Source organism: Poecilia reticulata, linkage group LG1 (assembly GCF_000633615.1).
Source record: "Poecilia reticulata strain Guanapo linkage group LG1, Guppy_female_1.0+MT, whole genome shotgun sequence".
Lineage (NCBI taxonomy): Eukaryota > Metazoa > Chordata > Actinopteri > Cyprinodontiformes > Poeciliidae > Poecilia > Poecilia reticulata.
Window position 1 is genome coordinate 29,854,401 of NC_024331.1, and position 19,227 is coordinate 29,873,627.

General features: G+C 39.2%; 1 protein-coding gene across 7 annotated transcripts in view; it reads left to right on the plus strand.

The window, feature by feature from the left end:
- Positions 1–19,227, plus strand: part of znf827 (zinc finger protein 827) — a 98,302-nt gene that overhangs the window by 19,881 nt on the left and 59,194 nt on the right. The gene's annotated exons all lie outside the window — the stretch shown is intronic.

Consider the following 19,227-nt stretch of genomic DNA (forward strand, 5'->3'; position numbering starts at 1 on the left):
CTCCGGGCACTCCGGCTTCCTGCCACAGTCTGAAATCTCCACTGAAATGATCCAGTAGGCCAGGGGTCACCAACTCCAGTCCTCAAGGGCTACCTACCATCCTGCAACCTTTAGATTCACCTCTGCTCCAAAATGTCTGAATTTCCTCACCAGCATTCATTCATCTCTGCAATAGGCTGGAAATGAGCAGCTTATTTGATCCAGGTGTGTTTGAGCAGAGACACATGTAAAAGTTGCAGGACGATAGATAGATAGATAGATAGATAGATAGATAGATAGATAGATGTACACACACATTTTAAATGTTGCCCCCCCTTTGCCCCCCCAACTTTAAAAGTCTAGCTCCGCCACTGCTTCTACCTGAGGATGTCGGGGAATATTAAAAGAACTTCAAACCCCAGGATGCAGGGAAGCAGTTTGCTCACCACGTTTAAAGAGATTTGGCACGCATTCACACCAGCCCTGTTTAGTCCGCTTACCTCCACTTTCAAACCCGTTTCTGTTTAGACAGTTGCATTAAATCATCTTGTTATTCACCACCAGCTATAGTGATGAAACGCATTCTCAACCACTGAAATATACATTTGCTTCTGCATGTGGTTAAGGATTTAAGGTTGGTAATTTAAATGTAGAAGCACTAACACATATGCACATATGGAAAAATGCTACTTTAAGTCGACAGTTGATAAGTTTGTTGACAAAGTTTACTTATCAACTTTGTCAATGCAGAGTCACGGGGGAGCTGGTTTCTTGTCTCCAGCGGTCATTGGGTGAAACAACCGTACACGCACACACACACACACACACACACACACACACACCTAATGGCAATTTAGAAAGATCAGTTAACTAACATTCATGTTTTGTGACCGGGGAGAACCCATTCATTCTTTTGCTTCTGATGATGAACCATTTCTGATCGAATGCTTCAGATCATTATTCCGCAAACAGACCCAGTGAAGACTCCATTTTTAGTTCTGGTTTTATTTTTAGAGACGGAGGACAGAACCAATATTGTGCTTAACAGTGGGCATGAGGTGCTTCTCTGCACATTGGCCTTTTTGTTTGTATAAACCCCAACAGGAGCGTTTGTTGTAGAAATGCTCATTCTTAGTGCGATCTGACTAAAGCATATGGTTACAGTTAAAATTTCAGCCATTTAGAAACTCCACGTTTACTTTTGTGATGGTAGGATAGAGCRAGGTTGGATAAACAAACAAAAAAATGAGTACAGTACAAAGTACGATATAGAGATTTGATTTTTTAAAATTATTTTATTTTGAGATTTTTACAGAAGAGGATTATGGCCCAAAATAAAATAGAATTCTGACATTAAAAATCACTTCTAACAGAAACTTAGTTCTCTTCCTGTAAAACTTACGTTGGTTACTCCCAGGTGCCCTTCTCCATTAAAGAAAAAAATCTTTTTGTTTCTTCAATAGACTTGATCCTTTTCCGTTGATTGTTTTTGCAAAAGAATTTATTTGAGCTTCTAAAGCATCAGGGTGCTAAAAAATGTGGCCAGCACTGTACCTCCATTCTTCCTCTTTCATTGCTTTCCAAGGACATTTGTTCATTTCATATGGTTTCTTTTTACTGCTACTAAGATTAGGTAATCGCTGTTTTCTGAATAAAAAAGAGATATCATGTGTTTTTATTATTAAAACCTAAAAGCAAAGAAAGTGGGACAAATGTGAAGTTTCTAAATGAGTTGACATCAGAAACGGCCGCAGGAAGATGTGAATCAGACGGCCCGGCTCGGTAATTRCCTGTGTTTTTTCCCACACCCCACGGGTCCTTTGAATGGRGGCCATGTTAGCTCAGATTGCCATGTCATTAATCCCTCATACTCTACAGGGGAGTGGTCAGCGGCAGATGTGTTTGCGCTTACTCCAGAAGGTTTTCTAGATTAGGACAAATCCTCCCTGAAAAAAAAAACGTTTAAAAACCCCATTTGGCACGCACGGCCGGATCGTGTGGGCTCATAGCCGGCCAATGACAATGATGACCATCCCTCCCTCGACATATAATTCTCCCCCCACTTCCTGATTTTTATTTATTTTTTCTTTTGTTTTGTTTCTAATCCCCCCCCCACCCACCTTGTGATTCTCCCCTACGTCGGTTCGGACCGGCCAGCGTAATTGTTTGGAAGCCGGCTTCTGTCATTTGCATGTAGCAAGCAGCCACTTTTCCAGTTTCAGTGGTTTGACCTTGTTGTACCTGCCAGCCAGAAATGAGATCATCAGAAGAGTAGACGAGAAGCTGACATCTCTCCTCCACCTACCCGTGGCTTTAAGTGATGGTTGTCATAGCAATCATTATGCCACAGAACAGACTCAGTGGGTGAAGGATGGCTTTGAATGCCGCAGCCTCAGGTCACAACCTGGTTATGACAGAACAGATAGACCTACGGAGGTTGGCTGCAGACTGTAAAGTAAACAGCTGCATACGCTGCTTGTTAGGGCTATAAATTCTATATTCCTATTTGAGCAGTTGTGGCAATATTCCCTTTTTTATAGCATGAAAATGGGAAGGCAGGTATTGGTCTAGCTGAGAGCAGAGGGGCAGCGTGGTGCAAACAGCGCCTCCTGTTCCCATCAGCCACCCTGGCTAGCATTTAACATGGAGATTGGAAATGGAAAAAGCCCCTCAAACCCCCCCACCATCCCACCATCATTCTCCCTGGACCTGCATGTAAATGAGATAGCAGTGAGCATTTCCTGCTGTGCCACAACAATTCCTCTCCCTTTTGCTTGCTCCTTTCTTTTTTAAAGTGATGGCCTGGAAGCGCTCCCTTCTTTCACCAGAACCAATCACTAATCGTGACCCAGTCCTCACTAACGATAGCCAAAATCTCAGGTTTGAGTTCCTTCTGCCAAATCTGTTCAACTAAAACGTCCAACAACCCTTCTTTTTTGTCGTCCTTGCTCCTCTTCCCACTTTCTCTCATGCTGTATATATTTGTTGTTAATGTTGCATTATAAATCTGCCGAATTATCTCCCAAGTCTGTCCTCACCTCCCACTGGACCTTGATTGTGTGACCGCTGTAGGGCCGAGCATCCCTCCTTACCAGTAGGACGATTTACAAACAATACATGGACACTGTCCGCGGCAACCTTCCACCCTCCTACTGTCTCTCACTTCTTTCTTGCACAGCTCCACAGCGGGGAGATAGTCTGTTCGTTTCACACTCAGTCTAAAGAATGCACCCTGTCTTCTGCCGGACGTTGGAGCAACATCCACATCTCCTTCCACAATGGACGCTTTGTTGGCCAGCAGGAAAATTTATGACAAACTCACATTTTTTTCATTTTTTTATTGACTTGCCTTCTACAATAATTTAGTTTGAAACCACGTGAAATTCATAGAATGAATTTGTGTAACAGGCATGGGACGACATGAGATTCTCACAGTATAATTTGCTACAGAATCATAGCATAGGAAACGTGTAACTCTACAAGCTTTTATTTAAACCCAATAAGCTTTATTTGTTCTTAATGCTCAGTTCTGATTTAGGTATTTTTTGTATTTTTTTTTGACGTGGTCGTTTGTGCTACTAATTAAACTCAATTGCACTCAGAATTGAACGGTTTATGATCCTAAAGCAACCCGCATGAGCACAAGAAGAACATGGATATCACACAGCAGCGCATTGTTTATAGAAGTAATAACGGACAGAGTAGTCTATAGATCACTTTTATTGAGCGACAGTATTGTCACAAGATCATGACTGCACAACTAATAGCAACTGCTTTTTGTGGAGCATTAACTGCAATTTCTGTAGAGAAGTTTGTTTTGGATGTGTAGTCGAAACCAAGAGTGGTGTGTTTGTGATCTGATGCGCTTCACTTATGAATCTTCTTTCATAAGTTCATAATTTTCAGGCATTGTTTACTTCCTGATTTACTGAATCTGGCTTTTTCTGGCGCAGAATGATGTTACATGTCTCACATCAATGACATAAAAGCCGGATAAAATGCGATATGACTGTTCAGACTGCCGGCACTTTGAAAACAATCGGATGCAAATTCAATTTAGTACCACACATGGAAGTGGCACAAATCACATTTTTTTGGGGGGCGTAGGGGTGGACATGGGGTGGAAAGATTGGACATAGTTTGCATATGAGTAAAATAAAGCGGATTTTGCTTGAAGAGGTGAGGAAAGTTTGACAGCAGAGTTGTGACAAAAAGGGCGGGCGGCATGAGACTGAGAACAAAATTACGTGGCCTTAGTCACGCAACTGCGACAATGAGAACTGATTTCGGCACTTCAGCTCTGTGTTGGAGATGTTTTTTCCTTACATTTTTTTAAAATGACTGTCTGGTCTGTCTGATATGTGTAAGTAGACCCTAGAAAGGAGAAAACGAGTCCTATATTTCAGTTAAACCAGCCATGTTTGGACTGGAAAGCATTCCTCCACTGTGCCCGCTCCTTGACCTGCAGAGTTAAGAAATCTAAACTGCTTTGTGGAGAGAAGTTGCTCAATATCTTGATTGGCGGAGTGTCTTCCACAGCGAAACAACGCTGAACTCCTCAGAATAAATGGAGAACTCTTGTTGCATCTAAAGCCTTGCTGTTCAAAACGCAGTCAGGGTTGTTGCTACTGTGTTCTCCCCTGTGAGATCATCTTAGATAGATCAGGAAAGAATCATCCTCTGAATTGTTCGAAATATATTTATTCCATTCTGTGCACCACAAATCTGGAACAAACTTTCAGAAAACTGCAAAAAGCTGAAATACTGAGTTCCTTTAAATCAAGCCTAAAAACCCACCTGTTTCTAGTTTCTTTTGAACCGTATTCACTGGAACGTTGATCATATTTGATGTGTATTGATCTTTCTGATGATGGCACTTGACAAAACTTAACGTCTGCTACTAGTTTCACAATTGTTGACTGTATGGTGTTTTTATATTTATGATGCAAATCACTTTGAACTGCCTTGTTGCTCAAATGTGCTGTGGAAATGAACTTGATTCATTAATTATATTTTATGTACATTATTTAGCTGACGGTGCCGCTGTCCTTAACTTACATGGAAATGTAGCTTCAAAAATTGATCACAAGAGCTGCAAACAACAAAGAGTAAATTTAAAAAATCTTTTTTCTCTGTTTTCTAAACTTTTATTGTGAATTGTCCGAGTTCTCTTGGTTTTAATAAAGACGCTTGAAAAGTGAGACCAAAGGTTAGTGTGTGGACAGTCACTGCGTTCAGTCATAGTCATGTGCTCACAAATTTAATCAGCATTAGATATTTTGGCCTTGATATTTCAAGGCTGAAATCCAACTTTAATCTGATGGACAAAGCTGATATCAACAGGCAGTAGCAGCTCATATTTATTTTAAAACATTATTTTTCATAATATCCGTTTTTCCCCAATAAATCCAGCTAATTTGTTTTCTGGGGAAACTTCTGTTCTTTAAGCCAACTGATTGAGTGTGTGAACCATCCGGTGTAGGAAGGGAAAAGGCCTCTTTTATATAGATAACACACAGATGTGATGGTATTTAACATTTTTTAAGTAAGATTTTTCTAAGCCATACAAAGACAAGACGATGTCTTGATATATTGAAATATCGTAGCATATTTTTGTGTTTCAAAGGCTTTGAAACATTAAAGTATTATTCATTTCCAAAAGCATTGATTTGTGAAAGTATATTTCAGCATTGGGTAATTTCTCTATTTCTTTTTTAGTCTTTTTTTTTTTTCCTGAAACAAGTTTACGTTTATTGTGCTTCTTTAAGGGCTCAATGATCCACAGTTTGCTACTTTAAAACACTCTGAATGACTGTAGCAGTTCAAATCAAAGAAAACGGCACTGAGACAGATTTAGGCAAATAACTGCAGAATTAAACGGTTAACACAAAAACGTCAGAATTTGCATAGAAACACAAAGATGACACCCTTAAAGACTAATTTTGATTTATTTTTATGTGCAAAAAAGGTCATTTGGGGATTAGTTCCTCTTTAAATGATTAAAATAATTGAGATATTTTTGGACTAATAAGCCTAACAGGTCACTGGTTGGTAGTTTAATTGGGATTTGAAAAGACAGAAAAAGTGACGAGTGCTTAAATCAGGATTTGTCTTCCTATATATAAATAAGTATGTCAATGAATTTTAAGCATCGCTGCCATTATAGAAGGAAAACGGTACAAGTGTTTTTGACGATTACTTTTTTCATTTTAAATGTCATTTTTTATTTTCAGTAATAGATTCTCTCATCTTTTGTATTTATTATTTAAGCCATCAGTTCCTTTTAACTAATAATGAATGTGACCTATACCAGGTCTGAAGCTTGTTGAAACACTTCTAATATGACGTAATTTCATCTTGTACAGGGATTAAAAGCCAAAGATCTAATGATAAACTTTGCATTCATGTTCAGCATGCAAAGTGCAGATTCAGTAGATATATCACCTCTCTCTCCTAACGCGGGCCAATCGATTTGATGACACATCTGATGTTATGAGAAGCTAAAAAAAGGAACGGAAAAATAAACCGCTGGTGGTGGGGTAGGGGGCTAAAGTGCACTTCATCTGCATTGAGGAATTTTAGAGGTCTCGGGTTGTCTCATTCTTTTCCAAGAACACTTCTCCTTCCTGTTTCACCTCTGGCATACGGCCCAAAGAACCCACAAACCACGGAGGCCAAGGCCGAAAATACACTCATGGTAATTCGCGCTACATTTCAGTACGACTCGAACCAGCAGTATATATAGCCGCGCTGCCTGAACTCTGATCCTCACTGAGAGGATCATCTCACCTCAGAGTCCAGCTAAAAGATGGTCTTTTGTGTCTTTCTCAAAAGCAACAGTTGGATGAGATTATGGAGGTAGTTTAATGAGGAAAGGAGTTTGATTCAAAGTTTTCCGAATATTACAACGTAGAATGTACTGATGAAATGTTTGTGGGTGATTTCCAGTCACCGACTTGCACTGATTCAGATTCTTTTACGAGATAGACTATAAGAAAATATAGGAATAGTATTAAAACTACATTTCCAGTCTTTCTGCCCAAAGATGTCATTGATTATTGGGAGCAGAGGAGATGTCTCTGTGTGAGAGCAGTTATTATAAATTAGAGTTTTACTAATATTTTAATCAGTTGACATTTTAAACTATCTGTTGCATCTTGTATGAAAAATTAGTATTTTTAGAGTGGTTGGCTTTGCTAAAACAGTGTTCTCAGACAGACACTTAGATTTTAGATTTACCAAAGACTTTTGAATTAAATTAATTTAATTCAAAATACTTTATTAATCCCAAATGGAAATTAAATATTGTAGCTCAAAAGTTATTGAGTTATCAAAGTATTGATGATGCTGTGGGAAGGAAGCAACTCTAGTAGCAGTCAGTCTTGCAACAACTATGAAGAGGTTTCAGATTTTACTGGAGATTTCTGACGACTCATTGCCTCGTATTATTGTTATGCTTTTCAATCAGCAGCCTTCTTGTCCTACCAAAGCACTCACAGATGGCCCAGTCCTTGTTCTGCAGTCCTCCCAGCTCTAATCAGAGGAGATGTTCACTTTTGCACTTCTCATGTGTGAATCTGTCACTAACTGTGTTGTTGTTGCCTCCTAATACGATTATCAAGTTAAAAACCAAACCAGACTTAATGGCTGTTAGATACATGTTCTAAAATGTTTCAACATGGCAAAAATACACTTACCTTTTAAATGCCTTCATGCATTTTTCTGCTTCCACTGACAGTTAAGCATCTTACTGATATTGAAGATATGGTATGGTGCGTTCACTGACTGTTAAAAGATTAGATTTTTATGTTTCTTGTTCCCGATCATAGCCAGTTAAGCTGAAAATTGTCCAATTGTGGTTACCAGATGGATTTTATGAGGCTTTCTGGTGTGTTTTTCTAGTTTTGGCAGAACATTTAATGCCTGACAGAAACACAGTTGTGAGAATTTAGTTTTCCTCAGGATCAACACCGTGTGAAAGTAAAACATCAATTTGATGGTTCAGGGTACCAGGAGTTCAGTTTATTTATTGGACATTCATTTTATATTCAATTTTAAATCATTTTTTTATTCCTTTGTAACAATTCAAAATTCTTTTAACACATAAAGAGAAACCTTTTTATGAAACTCGGCCTATTCTTTAGTTCATTTTATTTGCTTTATTTAATTAAAATTTCTATTTCTTAATTATTTGAATTGTTGCTGTATTTTTGAAATTGTTTTGTCTTTATCAAAAGTCTCACTTGTAAATGAGATCTTGGATCTTAGTGAGACAACTTGTGTAGAGGTCAAAAACGTATTGAATTGGATTTTAATTTGTCTGCTTTTATTCATTTTGGCTTTTTTTTTCCTTATAGTATCTTGATGGCATATTTGATGTGAATAGTTTTCTTTTTTCTTCCAAAGTTTATCAAGAAGCTTTAAACTGCAAATCACTAAGTTTATTAAAAGTAAATGCCCATCGTGTTTCATACCAACTTGGTTCAGTGATCTTATCCATTGCTTGGTTGTCTCATTTCATTACCTTCTAGTGAAAATAACCACGAACAGAAACTAGAATTATTAGGGTTTCCTGCAGTAATGGCAGTAAAACGACAGAATGGACATCTATTTAATTTGTTCAATATGTATTTTATTGTTTGCTTTCTGGCAGAAATGGAAAGGCAGGAAGAGTTTTAAGTGGAGAAGTGATTGAGAAGTGTGCAAAAGGGATCAAGTAGGTGACAGATTATGCAAAAAGGGAAAGGGGGGCGAGCATTATCCAATGTGTCCCAATTAATGGAATTACACTCCTCCTTGGGAAGGCTGTTAGTCATTTGTTGAGAAGTGAGTCTGCCGGTGGTGCATCTCTCCCACCATATTGTCCAGCGAGCGCTTATTAAGCCAGGCCTGACCGCTGGGCATGCTCATTAGCATAGCCCGCGGCCGTGGCAAGGCCCAGTAGGGCTCAGCTGGACACTTAATTACAGCCAAAGCTTCTTCGGCACTACCTCCATGCTCTCTGCTTCCCTTCCCCTGTCCTCACCCCCCTGCTCAAACACCCTTAACCCACCCATCGAGGCACAAACGTGCCCGCACACAACTGTCACCCTTGCTGCCTTGGCAGGAGAGGGAGGCTAATCATTTTGGTCATGTAAATGTGATGACTTTAGTCGGAGTATGTTGTGGCAGTCTTTTATGTTGCCTCGCTCTGCCTGGCTCTGCGGTCGCTTTGCGGTCAGCAGTCTTTGAGATTTTACTGACTCGCTGACCTACACTACCTCTCTCTGTCTCTGGGTCTCTCCCTCATTCTTATATTAGCTCATGGGCATGACTCTCCTTTTGACATCGGCGCAGTATTGATGCATCCCTTTCCAACCTTAATCGGCTAATGGCCTCTTCTTCTTGCCTGCCCAGCCAAATCAACCCCTCCCTTATTTATCCCTTTATCTCTTCCTTCTTTCCTTCGCCTTCCCCCCGCCGCCACCCTGTTCCTGCCTGGGGTCGCTGACGCCACTTTTCATGCCTAGCTAAGGAGAATAGCTTAGTACACATGCATGTTTATGGGTTCATCTGCCAGAACACGATGACTACTGACAGAAAATGTATTTTATGGTTTTTAACTCATTTAATCCTCCATGGTGGATTGATCTTGAGGGCTTGGATTATTTGCTGAACTTAACTATTCCCAAGAAATATTTGATTACCAATCCAAAATGTCGTTTTACGTAGCAGCTGGTAGCAGTATTAACATCAGAACAATAACGTGGGTCGATGGAAACTAGATGGTAAGATATCTAATCTTACTGTAAATATTTCACAACAAAAACACAAATTCTTGCTAGTATTTATTTATTTTTGGTCTTATTTCTAGTATAAGTATCTTGGTGCACTTGAAATAAGTAGAAATGTATAGAAATATATAGACTCAGAAATAAGGTAATTAACTTACAAATAACTTTTGAGAAAACTAGGAGCTTATAGAAAATGGGAAAATGTGCAAGTTCTTATTTGTGTGTTTAGGCTTAAGATCTTAATTCAAGCTGAAATAATTGAGAACAATTTGTTCTCCATAAATGCAGAATCATCAGCTTTGACTTCTGTAAACAAATTAAGAAATTGGATTTCAACAGTACAGTGGAGAATCATCTTTTTGCAGATTTTTCTGTGCAACCGGCCTTCAAGTTATTTGCGAAAAATCAACCTATTTGTGAATTGTTTTTGTAGAGTGTAAGACAAATATTTGTAAGACCGAAAATGCAATACAGGAAGTGGAAATAACAGGGCACCATCCTACTTAACATGCTTTTGGCTGGCATTTGCAAAAGAGCCGGTCCAGGAGCTGCTGAATTAATAGTTATAAAAGTTAAGAAAAGTTATGAGTTTATAAAGGGGATCTCAGTTATTAGTAGATTTTAACTATTCGCGGGCAGCTGTTGTCCCTGTTTTCATGAAATGAATGATATTAAAAATAATCCTTTGCAGTAATGCATACAGTGATATTTCAATGACCATATCTTACCTAGAACTTACATAGAAGTCTATACATTGACTAAAAACTTGATATTCTGCATTTCTAAAATGGTAATCACTGGAGTAAAATAAGCTCCTTTACTTTTTTGCTTTTGGTTCATGCAACAATTTTATATTAACAATGTCGGAGATCAACATATCTGACTTGATTTGTGTACATCTGTTTTAAAGCCTAAGATGGCTTGTTGTTGTCACTAGAGGCGTGACGATCGATCGGCCACCGATCATAATCGGCCGATTTCCGTGAAGAAGTGTATGATCGGTGATCGCCAATCACGGTCCCTTGTTGCCGATCACACAAACCGATCACTTGCTTCTCATTTCGCAGCCTGCCTGTGCAGCTGGTCTCCTCTTTCCTTCACTCTGCGCAAACGCGCAGCAACAAATCCTAAGCGGTGTGGAACTATAACGCACTGAGTGAATGGGGAAGTTTGCGTGTTGCGGCGGAAAATTGAAGCACGTGGGGTGAAGCACGTCAAAATGCGTCAAGACGAGGAATCTAATATGGCATAAAAACAATGCCATACTTGACGGAGTTTGGCTACATCAAGGCTCACTGCAGTAAAAAAGACATATGGAGGATCAGATRGCAGGTAAAGCAGCGCACAGCTACAAACACTCACCTGGATTAGCATGACGGTCAGAAAGCTAAACAAATAACCCGCAAAATTATTTTAAGTCTTTGAGCTGCGATGTAAGACGCTGGTTCTGCTCTCGCTGTTGAACCACTGCTACGCGCTACAGGTAGTAATATTTCACAGACGGAGCGCCGCTTCTGCTCCACCTGGTAGTGACTCTCACACCGAACCTCTGCTTAAAGCTGCAGCATCTAAACTAAAAAAAATACATTTTACATACGTATTAAAACTTTCGCTGTCCTAACATGAGACAAATAATCTCTGAAAAAATAATCAATCTCCTCCCTGCTCTGCATAATTACTCAGTCAGAAACAGCCACTCAGAACTAGCAGTAATCAGCTAGCTGCCATGCTATCAGGAAGTTTTCATTCAGTAACTCTGGATTGTTTATTGTAATGGAACCTGTTTTTGCCTTTGAATGTTAAGTTTTATACCTGAATTTTTTGGCAATGATGAGAGATTTTATTTTGGCTCTTTTCATTATTTAGCCTCTTCAGAACCTTCATATGTTATCAGTCTGTTAAAGATAGTATTACCGATAGCAGCACAATTTGCACAATGCCTGTTTTGTTTAGTTTTCTTCTTGGAAAAAGTGATTAAAAACATGTTTTTGTCTAAATTAAGGTGAATTCATGGTTCCTTTTTCCACATAATGTAACCGGTAGTTCTTATGATTAAAAAAATTATAATTTTGTGATCGGTATCGGTGATCAGCCCTCATGGGTGATCGGAATCGGAATCGGCAGGAAAAAACCTGATCGGCACATCTCTAGTTGTCACCATTGATTCCCTTTAGTCTATTTATATAAACTCAGTCTGGACTTCTTAGGTGTCCCTCTTTGTCTATAAAGTAGTGATGCTATGCATTATTTGTGGCCCAGAAAGATCATCCTTATGCGCTGCACCAATGAATCACTCGTGTGTGAGCGATAACAGATCCCGACTGCTGAGCACCCTGCAGCTGTTTGTCTCAACATGCAAGTCATCCCCGCCATTACACCGCTAAACGGTCCCCTTTCAGTGGCAGACGCTTGCCGCCTCAGCCCGTTTCTCTACATCTCCATCACTCGGGGTGGCGGCCGGCCGGGGTGTGTGGTTACTGTCACCACGCCAGCCACGTTCCAGAGGCAAAGTGCTTGACTGCATCTCAGAAACAATGCAATAGAGGGAGGGCATAAGCCTTAGAGTAACACTTGAGAAAAACGTTTGCTCCAGGGCTTTCCCTGCAGTTGTGGGGTGTAATACCACTTTCGAGCAAACAAATCTGTGTGAGTATCATGCATGTGGAACTTGTAATGCTTGAAAATTAAGCAGAGATGTCATAAAAATACAACCAATAGGGTTAGGGTAACCTTAGAACAGTTGTTCTCAATTATTTTCATTAATGGTGCCCTAAATTTAATTATAATTGCGAAGCTGATAAGTGTAATAATTCGTCTATACAAACTATGCGTGTTTTGCACAAGGATTCAAAATTAGACCTGCAACAACTTAAATTTTAAATTGCAGCTCATTTTATTGTGCTAAACTTTAAAACTATTTTAAGTGTGTGTGATTCTCAAAAAAGAAAAAGTCCAAATGATTCACTGAGATGTCCATTTTTATACCAAACCCGGTACAATTCAAAACTTTTTAAATGTAAACATTGATTGCTTGTCAGCTTCAGTACCTTTTTCCTTTTTAAAAAGACAAAACTTGTTAAATAATTTTGTGAAAAAATTGCAACAGTATTGCTTATCTCTTAGCATAACATGAAAATGAAAATTGCATATCATATTGCATTCACAGTAAGCCCAAGGGCAAGGTAGGCCTTGTCATACTTACTGGTATTTTTCTGCCGGCTACTGACATTTACTTTATTTACATCTACTTGCCTTCATCGTTTTTCTTTTTACTTCTCCATCTCTCCTCCTCCTTCAGCTCTGTATGCTGGTGTGCTGTAAGCTACTTCTTCTACTGGGTTGACTAGTGTGAGCACTGCTGCCACCTAGTGATTGGATGCTTCTTTATCATTCAATCATGAATAAAGACACTAATAACAAAAAAGTATTCCTCTTTCAAATTAGACGTAGACCAATATATTAAGTGACCAACAACGTGGATCAATATATTTGCTTCTATCTATTTTTTTATTCTTTAGATCTTGAAGAACCATAGGCAGGATTCTAGTTGCTGTGACAGTGGACCAGTTCGGTATTCACTGACTTTTCTGTGGAACAGTACTCCAAATGATTAACTACGCCTCTTCATGAATTGTATGTCTGAACTATTCAATAGAAAATGCAAACTTGGGAACCTGAAATACTTGCCCACAATGCTATATGACATTTTGTTGGCTAGAGTTTACAAAGAAGAGCACCATTCATTTTCCTTGGCGCTAATTGGCTCAACACACAAGAGCAGAGATGAGGAAGGCTGGATATGTTGGCTTCTTCAGTGTAGCTAAGACGGTATCCATTGTGCATATTAATTCATATTAAGGTATATTTGATATCAGATGGCATCTTTAGAGAAGGTCTCAAACATTCGCGGATTTGGGATATTTGTGGGTGTCTGTGGTCCCTTACCTCTGCGAATACCAGAAATCGATTAGCATTAGAAAATTAAGCTACTACATTATCCCCATTTTTACTTCAAAGCACATGTCAGATTTTTATTTAATTTAAATGAATGTGTGTATGCCGACATGGACTGAAACATCACTCAGTGAGGAGGATACTCCTAAAGAAACTTAAAATGACAGATTGCAGTTTACAAATGCACACATTGACAAAAAGCGTCATTTTTGGAGACATTTCCTCTGGTCTGACGAAACTACAGTTGAAACGTTTGGTCATAATTCACCATTAACCCATGGTGTATGTAAACCTGTGGTTTCAACTGTATCACAGATCTATTTAAGTACATAGAAATACATTTAAGGGGTTATTTTGTCTTATTTTGAAAAGGAAATGACCCTAAAACTTGTTTTAACCAAACAACAACACCCACTTCCTTAGCAAGCGAGCATCATCTTTGTTCCTGACATGGTTAACATTGTAGAGTGATCATCCCTTTAGCCGAACCTTAATCCAGATGAAAACCTTGGGTCACACCGACTGTTGCTGTTTCTGAATAAAACCAAGAACTACTGATGAAATGTGGAATGTAGCTCAGTCGTCCCGGGCTGGGAAACCTTTTCTCTGGTGCCAGAAGTTGGTCCATGCAACACAGATGTGAAGCAGTTCTCAGAAACACAGTGGTTATTCCACTGAATGTTCGCTCGGTGATTCACAGGGAAGCTAAATCTTCAAGTATTTTTCAATTTATGCAGTAAATGTTGTAGTTTGTAGGAAACAAAACAGCTGTTGTTTTATAGTAAAATTCTGGGGGGTTTTATTTTCTGTTTACTGGTAAGAAATATGACATGCCATGTTCTCCCAACATTTGTAATTATGGAAACAAGTTTTAAGGATTTACTCACTTCTTAAAATGCATTATTTAGAAAACAGCTGAAAGGATCCAAATTTGTGATGGGTTGTAATTTAAATTTTTAATCAAGTTAATTGCAGGGTCTGTAATTAATTAATCAAAATGAATCATGTCTTAATCGCAAACCATATATTGAAAAAATTAGTATATTAAAAAGAGTCTTTTTTGTTGTTAAATCGTTGAAGAGATAAACATATAAGCTTAACAACAAAGTGATTGTTTCTGATCTGTCCATTTAGGTCAGTGATCCCCAAACCCCTCCACCCCCGGTCCGTGGACCAATTGGTACCGGACCGCGCAAGAAATAATTAAATATTTCCGTTTTATGTATTATTTGAGTCTGGAGGATCTTTTGTTTTGAAAAACCTTTAACCGGATTCTCTCGGTTACTTGCGCGCCAACACTGAGCCCACAAGCAGCAAAATGAGTAAGAAACAGATCAGATGTCTTTGGAAAGTTTCTTTGCAAAGGGGAAAAGGTCCAGAGAAGAGGCAGGAGAATGGATTTATCCCGGACCGGTAGGTGAGTCTCACATTACAAGCCGCTCTGCGTAACATGCGGCGACCGGCTGCTAATGAGGCAATGAAGCTTCAAGCTGCTTCGCCATATAGAGACCAAGCAGGCTGTGGATATAAGCAACACTTCGGGTGTCATTGTCTCCCATCACTCCCAGATGGGACCGTCTCGCAGAGAAACAAGCTCAGGACTACCGTTTGTCATTATCGTGAGTTAAAATTTTCACGAAAGTAAAATGTTCGTTTTTGTGGCGCATCTGTATCTTTTTTTGAAGGGATATGTAAACATTACCATAGCGACCAGAGTCGGAGAGCGTTTGGGCAGTGGTCGAGAGGAGAGGAGTAGAGCTTGTGAGTCTTAAGTCTGGTTTAGGAGGCAACATTTAAGAATTGTCGGCCGATTCTCCAAACCTCTGTGACCACAGAGCTGATARAAGTACAACAGGTTTGATCGGTTCGTGTCTCCAGCCACACGGCAGGAGCAACACACTACACGAACCGATTCCAGTCACGAACATCCCGATTCCAGAAGAAAATCCACAAAACTCCCAACATAGCAGGAATTTAGAATAACCAAACACTGATGACGATGTAGAAGCAATAGTGATAGTTAGTGTAGTCATTTTAAGAGATAAAAGACGTAACAAAAAGAAAAGGCGGTGGATAAAAGACGACGGGAGCAGCCGCTCTATTTGCTGCACTATGATTTGGAGGTGACTGTTTTTTCATAGTTAACATTTTTAACTGAATAAACATAATAAACATATATAATAATGACCTTTACATATAATAATAAATATTTCCACATATCTCCGATGTCCATCGGACTCACAGTTGCGCGATATGTCCGCTGTTTGGGATTCCCCTCTGTTCTTAGGTCACCGCGCTTTCTGATTGGCTACCTGTCACATTCAGCAGGTTGTATTCTCGTTCCCAGACAGGCTGCCATAAAAAGTCCAAGACAACCCCAAATTGGGTATATTCAGGCTTTAGCGGGAACACCAACACCGCCTTATCTGACGGTTCGCGCGGCCGCCCCCTACCCCTGGGGCGCAGCAAAATTTTCCAAGTCTTGACCGGTCCGCGGTAATAAAAAGGTTGGGGACCACTGATTTAGGTTATTCAACCATCAGATTGGTGGATGTGCTTTCAAGTGTTTCAGGAACACCTGTTCATTTATAACATGCTTTAAAAAAATAATACTTTAAATAATACTTTAGAAAGTGGATTTTTGACGCCGACATTAGCGTCATCAGCGTCTGTTCTTGCTGCATAATGTTTAGCACTCAGATGCCATTTTTGGCTTTAATAGCTTCGCTGATGGGCTAACTCCTTCTTACACAACTTGACCACAAAAGTAGTCTTTTCCAGCACCCAGTAAGACTTTTTTGAAGCAAAACTTAACCCCCAGTGGGCCAAGAGGAAGTGGCTTTGTCAGCGAATATAAGTAACTTGTGTGTCAGACTTTTTGGATTACTAAAAACGCACCATAAAGGTTCCATCTTAGGACTTTTGTATGTTAAAAAAACAAAACTGTTAACTGTGTTTACATTTTCAATGCATTTAAGTGCCACTCTTAATCAAAATAAAACAAAATCGATTAAATAAAAAACATTTACATCAAAAAATATTTTTGATTAATCAAAAATATTTAATCGATGTTTGAGTCGATGTTCTTAATCGATTCCAAACATTGAATCCTTCAGTTTAGTTTCAGTTTTACTATTTGAATGTTACATCCACCAAGTTTGCGACACAAGACCATAAAACATTTTCATCAAAACAGGCCAGAAGCATAAAGGTTCAGATTTAAGTTGATGTTGCATATAGCTTCTATTTTTTCCTTCCTTGCACGTGAATGGGTTTTAGCACACAGCTCGGCTGAAGTGCCCTTAGAGGTTGGGCTGGAGACCTCGACCCTGGAAAATGCCAGTTTGCCCACGGGGGTGGCTTGCCTGTGACACACAAAGCTACGTTAGTGAAGTTCATCGCTGCACTTTAGCACTCAGTCAGGATTCTGGTGGTGCAGCGTCGCGCTCCGCTGTACCCAACCCCGGGATTTTAGCGTGAACTCAGGAAGGAAGAGAGTTCAGCCTTAAAGCTGGAACCTCAGGTCAGCAATCCAGCTATTTCCCTCTAACCATATTACAGCCATTAGTGACTCTTACTGCTTTTCGCATGTCACAAGGAAATAGGTCAAGGCCTGGCCTGTATGACTCACTGTCTCTTTTCCCCCCTCTCTTTACTCTTGCTAACCATATTCAGGTGGTAAAATGGCTGCAAGGAGCATGGGAAAGGACCAGGATCAGTGCATTTACTTATTCTGCTCATATGTTGACTGCTAATAGTGAAAGGTCAGGCAGTGTATGATCATTCCTGTCAACACAAGCTGCATTGTGTACGAAGTTAGAGAATCAGACGTAAAATGGTGTTTCTCCTGTAAATACAGGATATATATTGGAACTGTAAAAGTGTTAAGAGATGAGAAAATATGTGAAAGTGTGTGTTTGATATCTGTAGCAGCTGGAGAGCAGCGGTCATCGTGAGTTGGGATTCTGGCCACCCTTGTGGACCTCGGTGAGCTGTGCTGGCCAGATGTCAGGCAGCTCTAAAAAGAATCCCAACAGGTTGCCTGGAAACTCCTTTCCCTGTAAACAAAGAGCCAACCCACCAGGCCGCTGTAAAGTTCACCAGGGTTAGACCAGCTTTGGTGTGCAGATACACCAATGTTTGTGTTTTCAGACATTTTGGGCAAAAAAAAAAAAAAAAAAAACTAAAGAGGATTTTTTATTTTTTTTTGCTTTAGTTTTCTCATGAATCTCTGCGAATTGCTTTCCGTTTAATGTTTGGGAGGTTGTGTACAGTAACCCAAGATGAAAATGCCGGTTTTGACACCCCGCTTCACCCGGACTAGGTGCTTTTGACTTATTCTTATGGAGGTTTGTTAATATGTATCAGGAATATTCACTTTTCTTTGTTCGCCCTTGTCTGGCAAGCTGTAATGTTTTCCTTATGAATATTGATACATGAAGTGTATATTAATGACCCTTGGTGACCTTAACCCTATCCTTATTGGCTCCCTGGTGGTATCTGCAGGCTCATGAATATTAATCTGGTTCTGTAACCTCCATTACCCTAATCTTCGCTGTCTAGCCTCCCAGAAGGACCCGTTGTCATGGTAACCCCTTTACCAGGCTCTTCCTGACCAAGGGTGGGAAAAATGTGTTTAAAAAAAACAACAAAAAACTGAAAAAAACTCAATTACACACAAAAAAATCTCCAATGTGCTATCTGGAATACTTTTATACGACTAACCTGTTTGTGTTTCTAAAAGGTAAAATTTTGTTTTGATTTTAATAAAAAAATCATGTTGGCGTCAGAATTTTGAACAAGCACCACAACCTTTACTATATTGTATCGGCATTCAATGTTGTTGAAAACAACAGAAAGTAGTAATTTGTGGAGTGGCATGAAAACGATGCATGGTTTTTGATATTAAAAAAATCAGAAACGTGTGGTGTGCAACCACCCTGACTTAGTAAAACCACGTCTTTATGTCTCAAATGTATTTTTGAGGATACGTTGAGGAATTATGTACATTTGTACAATTAATCACAAAATACCTACAATGTCTAAACATTCCTAGATGGAAATTAGGGCTGCAGCTAACAATTATTTTAGTAATCAATTATTCTTATTGATTATTCTGATGATTAATTGAATGAAAAAATTGCCACTTTCTGCAGATTTTTTCATTTAACCACTTATGCCTCTTTATACAAGAGAATAAACCCATAATGTTACAAGAATCAAGAATACAGTCGAATTAAGATGTAGTAGAAGTAACATGAGGATAATGTTACAATATTAGCAGAATACCGTCATGGTATTATGAGAGTGATGGTAGTAACTTGATAAGAACTCACACAAAAACTAAAATGAGGAATATTGTAAAGTTATCCTTTGGTATTGTTTTTACAGATGAGGAAATACTACACATCAGCATCAAATTATTATCAGCAGCGACTTTTTCTCATTATAGCAACTTTTTTCTTGTAATTTTAGAGTGGGACATGATGAAAGAGAGAAATGATAGATTAAAATCAGATCT